The sequence below is a fragment of the Lactuca sativa genome, chromosome 4 (genome assembly GCF_002870075.4).
Source record: "Lactuca sativa cultivar Salinas chromosome 4, Lsat_Salinas_v11, whole genome shotgun sequence".
In the NCBI taxonomy this organism is placed as follows: Eukaryota; Viridiplantae; Streptophyta; class Magnoliopsida; order Asterales; family Asteraceae; genus Lactuca; species Lactuca sativa.
This window is the reverse complement of record NC_056626.2, coordinates 355,099,771-355,107,717: the sequence shown is the minus strand read 5'-3', so window position 1 is coordinate 355,107,717 and position 7,947 is coordinate 355,099,771. Positions and strand designations below refer to the sequence as shown.

The following is a 7,947-nucleotide window of genomic DNA, read 5'->3' as shown; positions in this document are numbered from 1 at the left end:
GGTCTACTGGTCCTAGGGAACTGACACCGGATATGCTCAGGTCTATCCACGATGTTGACAAACCGATAAACAGGGGCAAAAAGGCTGACAAAGGGAAGCAAGCGACCAAAGCTCCAAAGGGTCCTTCTCCCAAGAAGAGGAAACAAACTAAGGCTGCACAGTCCCCACAACCGAAGAGGAGGATGACACAACCGAAGCGCAAGCTCGTTATTCCCTCTTCTTCAAGTGCTTCTGAGGGCGAGAGTTCGGGTTCTGACGGCTCTCAAGGAGACGAATCTCCTCAACGAGGAAACACACCACTTCGGTCCCCTACCCCAGAAATGGAACTTCATAACTCCCCTGTTCCTTCACCTCCTCCCACCATTCCTACTTCCATTCCCACCATAATCCCCACTACCACTATTCCACCAACATCTTTCCCTATACCACCACCCATTTTCACAACTGCAACTGAAACACCACCAGTAACCGAAACCCCACCCGTAACCGAACCACCACAAACCGAAACCCATACAACCAAACCTACCCACACTCAACCACCACCCAAAACTACCCTACCCAATACTCAACCTCAACATACCCCGACCACAACACCCCCAGCTTCACCACCCCCTCCATCTCCAGAAAATGCCTCTGATGGAGATGATACTTACCTTGGCGGGGAACACATGAACTTTGATTCGGTCTACTATAGTCCGTTTCAAGTTCAGAGTGACGAGGAGGATGATGCTCCAGTGACAAAGAAGCATCTTAAAGAGCTTCACGAGAAGGTTGATCTACTTCTCGCCTCCTCTTCCAACCAGCAGTTCTCTCTCTCTGAAGCTGCCCTTCAGAAAATTGTTGATGCCTTCTCCAGGGCTCAACATAATTCGGTGGCCTCCGCAACTGCTGCGATTGACGCCTCAACAAGAGCCTATGAGGCTGCGACCGAAAAAGTCGATAAACTATTCTCCGACGCTTCTGTCCTGTTAAAGTCTTTACAGGAAAGCGCCGACGCCACCAAGACAACTTTGGAACCGATTGTTCAGCAATTGGCCAAGTTCGTCTCAACGGAGTTGACTTCGTTTGTTACACTTCGCCAAAACATTAGCGACGACAAGTCGGCCCTTCGTGCCTCCATCGATGCGCGCCTCGCTAAGTTACAGGAGGATCTCGCAGCCGAGAACTCATTGATGGACGGTCTGGCTAGCAAAACAACCACCCTCAAGGTCAAGAGCACGGAGCTTTCCAACTCACAACAACAACTGGACGCTCTTCGATCCGAAAGGGAGGTGATCAAAACTTGTGTTTCGGATGTCCACGCAGCATTATCCAACATCCTTGAAGCACACGATCCTATTCTCAACCACTCAGTGAGGCGAACCCTTGCTGAAAAGCTCTCTCCGGCCATGGACCTTCTTAGCAAAATCGAAGGCCTTCCTAGTTTCATGTCCATTCCGAAACAAGGGGGAGATGAGAAGAAGAAAGGATCCAAACCATCTCCTACCTCCAAAGCTACTCATACAACCGAACCACCTTAGACTGGTCAAACTTCGGGTTCGGGTGTGAAGAACAAAGGCAAAAACATAGTTGAGGAAGAAGATGAAGATGAAGACAGGGAGACCATTGTTGACATGTTAAAACGAAAGAACAGTCGCAATGCTGATGATGATGCCAGTCGTGTGGCGCGAGAGGCTGAAGAAGCCGAACGCAAGCAAAAGGAAGCCCACGATCTCCTTGAGAGCCGGAAGACTCTCTTCCCTGCCTGGACTAGGGAACGTTTGATTAAAGAGGCCATAGAAACTCCCAGCATATTATGGCTCGAGCCGGTTATCTCGTTCGACTGCAACAATACTGTCGACTCGCAGGTCGACATGCCGCTGACTCGAAAGGCGTTCATCTTCCACGCCTTCTCTAACATCTTTGAAGTCCCTCATCCGAACGCTGAGCTTGACAGGGAGCTCATTGACTTCTATCTGGTGGCTGCTCGTCCTCAATACCTTACTTGGAGCGCCCAGAAGATTGTGAACATTCGGGTACTGAAGCCTTACGCCGAAGGGAGGTTCACAAACGTTCGGTTCAAGCTCATTCGAGGATCTGCAAGAACTGCTCATCTTATTTCCCTGGCAGATCTACCGAACTTAAATCCTCATGATTGGATTGTCCTGTATAATATCCTTTTGACTGATGAAGCCGAATATGGTCCCATTATAGACCATGTCAAAAGGATGTTAGCCTGCTACATCATGGAGGTTGCCCTAATGGATCAGGAGGTCGCCACAGTCTTCAAGAAGAAACCGAAGATAGCTCCTGTGGGATCGGCCAGTGATCTCAACAAAATGCAAATGGGCAAGATCGACCCGAGACGCAACTCGGTTATGTTCACTAGAGCTGAAGGACAGAAATGTCTCTTCGCTTTAGCTGACAAACACCTTTACACCACTGCTTGTTTGGAGCATGTGTTATTGATTATCAAACGGTGTAAAGAGAATTCGGCTGATGATGTCAAGTACTTCAATGACATGATCCAATGGTACATCCGATTTAGACAGACCATACTCTCTATCACCAAATGTCTGTTTAGCACCGTGAAGAAGAAGGTACCTGCTTCAGCTGCTGGCCCAAGTAACAAGTGAAGGTCTCGCTCCAAATTGACGCAAAAGGGGAGATTGTTGGGCTGAAGATTATTTTGAAGATTGCGTCTTTTGGGCTCGATAGTATAGTTATTTTGTACTCCGGTTTGGGCCTGTCCAACCGAGAGCCTTTTATGTTTTATATATAAGAATATGCTTGCATGCATATTAGGTTAACGTTTTTAGAGATTAATGAAATAGCGATTCATCTAGAACATAACATAACAGGTTTCTTTAATCGTTCTTGTAACCTTCCAATCCTCTGCAGTTGATGTTCTTAATCGAGCTCTTCTGAGGATTTTGTTTTAATCATTCGACTCGTTTGATTCACACTTGTCTTGTTCATATCTTTGTGTTCTTACAATTTTATACTTATTTACCGGTTTGAGATCTAATCGATCTTCATAGATTTAAAGGTTTTAATCTCTTCAAAAAGACATAGGACTTAAAAATTATATACCTTGGAATACTCAGTACATCTCAATGATTTCTATTTCTCAATGCATCTTCATGTCGTCCGAATCTCGGATAAAACATTAGATCGAACCTAATATCGATGATTAAAATGAAGATTAAACATGAAATTGAAAATGTAAAGGAAACTTATTTATTTTGAAATTTCATTCAAATTGCTATTAATATCATTCATTTATAATAACTTAATAGAAGAATAAACTTGTGTGATTCTTCATTCAATGATCGGTTTAAACCAAACAACCCTCCCAATATTTAAAACAGTCAACATACATCCTACAATTAAAATACAAACTTTCATAAAACACCCTTGCACAAAATTAAGCTAATCATACCTCAGAACCTAATGGAATTTCTTTTTAACATTTAAAAGTCACAAAAGACCGAAGTTGCTGAAAATGTGGAATTTCAAGATATAAAAAAGGTTGATTTTATACATCTTTGTCTATTTCAATAAAAAAACACAACAACCTAAAATGATAAATACATGATCTAGTTGTCCATTTTGACAAACCAAGATAACATGAAAGGAGATAACATGAAAGGAGCTTTGAATAGACAACTCTAACCCACTACTCAATAATAATAGAATGCCTCAATAGAAAAATTACCCCAAAAAGAGAATGCATTCATAACCTCAATATTTTTCTTTTCCTGTACATGGCTTAGGACAGTTACGCCTTGCTTATATGGAGCTGATCAAGAGCACATGGCTGCAATCATATAGATGTTGACCTGTTTCAAAAATAATATATTGAGCATGGATATTTTTAAAGGATCCAATTTAAGACAAAGCAACTTCACTTTCACTAATTGGGTTAAATATATGTTCAGTAGACAGAGAAAACTAACTTTATAAATGATTCTCAGGTGATTCCAATAAGATAAACTCATAAGCAAACACATTTGTTACTATCTACAAAATAACATATCAAATTGACAACAAAAGCAACAACACATTGTACAAAAAGACATATATAACTCATACAAACCTAGAAAAACTCCTCCTCAAGATTATAGTTCTGAAGATATCAAGACTCAAAAGACACAATTTTAGATGAGATATTTAATAAAAAGTATTGATGACAAATCAGAAAAAACAAACAAATAAACAAACAAACAAACCTGGAAACCAACATCGAACAAAGCGATTGTTTTCCTTTTTCTACAATGAAAAATCATCAATACCCACACATCCAACAGAAAAACATATAAAAGACACAAATGTCCAATTTCTCCAACAAAAATCATAAACATGAACCTGGGAAACAAAAAAAAAAGAGAGAGTGAGACTCGGTCACGCAGATATCATAGCAAAAAAATAAAGAGCTAAATCACATTTGAAAGATAGACGATGGTGAGGTGAAGATCTATGGTTGAATCCAAAACCTAGGTAAACACATTTCATTCCCTTGTCGTCGGCATATCAAACTTCTCTCCATTAATATGAAGATGAAGATCGCGAGAAAGACAGAGAAAGAAAGATCTGAAAAAAGATAGAAAAGAAGAAAACACTAAACCTGTAGAGCGAGAAACCTAGAAAAATAAAGCCCCATTTTGGAGAGAGCGATGGTGTTGGAGAAGTGAGAGAGGACTCGTTTTAAAATCGGGAACCAATTCAATTTTTCCTAAAAATTTGGGGAATGGCTTATACGAGTCAAAGTGGTTAAAGGAACCGGTCAAAAACATGTGCATTTTACAATTGTATCTTGTGTTATATCATTTGTATAATTAGGTTGAATTCAAAATTTTACTATTATTTTATTAATAATTACTTATACTGTTAGCTTAATGATTTGGACGTCTTAAAAAAATAATATTATTATATTCAATCAATTTATAGAAATAGTGAGATTTCTTTTATAAGATAGTATATATATATATATATATATATATATATATATATATATATATATATATATATATATATATATATATATATATATATATATATATATATATATATATATATATATATATATATATATATATATATATATATATAGGGTTACACACTTATACTTTGAATTTTAAAATTCAAATTTTAAAGATGACTTTAACATACAAAAACCTATTATGGAGGCGTGTTAAATTATAGTTATATTCTAATTTTCTATTTATATATTTCATATGGCCTTATTATAAATAATGTACGTATAGATCGAAATCTGTAGCATGCGACCAAATTAATGGGTATTCCACATGTTACATATAAAATGAATAATTTAAGCGGAATATATAAAAGCATCAACAAAGTTTCTATTCGAAAATCTAAGAGCACATTTAAAGCATCAACAAAGTTTCTATTCACCAAAGGCTTTTGGCCTGGGTATCAATGTGTTAAAGAGGTATTCTTCTCCTAAGGGGTGGAGAGTTCATGTCACGTCGTGCACAAAAAATATAGGTTAGGATTAAGATTTAGAGGGTGCCTATTTTAGCCGTTCAAAAAAACAAAGTTTCTATTCCAAAATCTAATAAAAGCACATTTAGTTTTTGTAAATCTCTTACTCTACTATAGTTTGACTATACATTGTTGCAACTTGAAGGACCATATTTTGCTTTCCTGACATGAATAAAATATGTTTATACAAAGTCTTGGATAATGGTAGACAAAAGAAATACAAATATATTTACAAAGTCTTGTATAATGGTAGAGAAAAGAAATACAAATATATCAACGAGATATCGACATATCAATCGACAATATTAATAACTATCAAGCTTCATTGATCTTCAACGGTGAAAACATTTGGCTCTCATTTAGATAATTCGAAATCCGAGCTATCATTCATCTCAAAGTCATCATTAAGTCGTGATGGCAACTGATCAATTATTGATATCGGCAACTGAAATGATGTATTTATTGTGGTATCAACATACGAATTTTGATCCACCGACATTAATTGAAGTTTCAACACGTATTCTAAATCCCACAACAAATCAAGCATACTCGGCCTTTCATCACCTGTTTCTTTCAAACATCTCTCAACTATTTCCACAAATTTCCTTAACGAGTTCTGACTAATCGTACTCGTAAGAAATGGATCAATTATTTTATCATCATTCCCTATTTTTATTTGTTTAATCGCCCAACTAGCCAAATTCATTTCCTTTATGGGAAGGCTGTGGTCAAGTGCGGGCCTCGCGCATAACACTTCAAGTAGCACCACACCGAATGAGTAAACATCTGACTTTTGAGTCAGTTTCATACATCTAACGTACTCAGGATCCAGATACCCAAAACTCCCTTTCACGTCCGACATTTCACCTTCGTTCACATTATCCAATCGTGATATCCCGAAATCAGCGACTTTCGCGACATAATGTTCATTTAACAAAATGTTCGTTGATTTAACATCGCGATGAATAATCCCGGCTTTTGAACATGTATGAAGGTAGTGCAACCCTCGGGTGATGAAAGGCCAACCACGATGAATACACTCCTTCCCTTCTTATTCTCAACATCTCCATGATCTCGACTCCGTTCAAGAACACCGGCTGATTGTTACCACGAATTGCGCCAATACTGATATTCAAACGATCTGAATCAGTAGACTCCACCACCAAATCAAGATAAAACGGAGCTTGTAACACATCCATTGTGTTACCCGGTTGAATCTCCTCCTTGTGGTGACTGTAGACAAAGAAGTTGAAGGCGTCGTTGGGATCGACGAGGGCTGTGCTTATAATGTCACAGAAATGAACTCGAACCAGGTACATGGCATTCTCATTGACGTTGAAATTCCACGTAATGTTTACCAAACTGTTGGTCGATTGTTTGGCGGTATTGTAAACGTCAGCAGGAGCATCGAATAACCTTGCACCGCCGTCGACATAATTAATCCGGCCATCAAAAGTGACGTTTCTCGCTGCTCCATTGTTGAAGATGAAGGACTCATCAGGTCTCCAGGTTCTTCTTAAGGTGTCACGATCCACGTTGATCGTTTGTCCTCCTACGTTAACTCTATGGATTGGGTTGAAAGCATAATCCGATGTTAAGTTATCCAGATAACCAATTTTTCCGGCTGGTGAAATACGTGGGAAACTGGGAGTGGGCCTGAATAGACTAGATGGTGTCGTAAAAGCTTCAATGGCGTTTACAAACGCAGAAGATGAGCCACCGGAGGGTGTAAACTCGATTCTAAACATTCGTTCAGACCTAATCGGGAATATACATTCTCTAATCAAAGTCACGTTGCCCATGCTAAAACCGGATAACATAGAGAAACCGGAGACAGAAACGTCGAGTTTGGAATTGGAAAATTCGAATCCATTAGAAGAGAATTGGGAAAAATGAAGGCGTACCATGACGAAAGTGCTGATTTCATCTGCTTCGAGTTCGTACCATGATTTCTTATTGAAGACTCTTGCACTTCTGTAGATATCGGGCGTGTTGGTTGCCGGGTTGTTGTTTTGTGCCACCACATGGCCACCGGAGATGGAGAAAGTTGAGGGGTTGACGTCGCCAACGAATTTCCGATTGGTGAAATCGACATCGGAGTTTGATCCACAGTTGATGAAGTAGTGGTCCGGTAAGACATACTGGGAGGAGGCAAGTGATAGTAAAGAGAGAAGGATGAGAAGAGAGAAACAAAGGGTGTACGCCATTGAAGAAATTGGAGATTTACTATTTCGAGTGAATAATTATTGGTTTGATTCACGGGACGAAGACGACAACGTGATTGAAGCTTGTTGATGATGACGGCGAAGACCAAGAATCCGGTGGTTGTAAATGGATAGACCGAATAACATTTTATTTTTCTTAATTTTGGGCATACATAAAAAAAATTAAATAATCGGTTTTTTTATTATTCAAATTTGTATAGTTTAATATAATCATTCATTCATTTGTATTGTCGTA

The 7,947-nt window shown here is 38.9% G+C and overlaps 1 pseudogene; it reads right to left on the bottom strand.

Moving 5' to 3' along the window:
- Nucleotides 1–5,526: 5,526 nt before the first annotated feature.
- LOC111896368 (probable receptor-like protein kinase At2g23200) lies at nt 5,527–7,793 on the bottom strand (annotated as a pseudogene).
- Between the last annotated feature and the right edge of the window lie 154 nt (nt 7,794–7,947).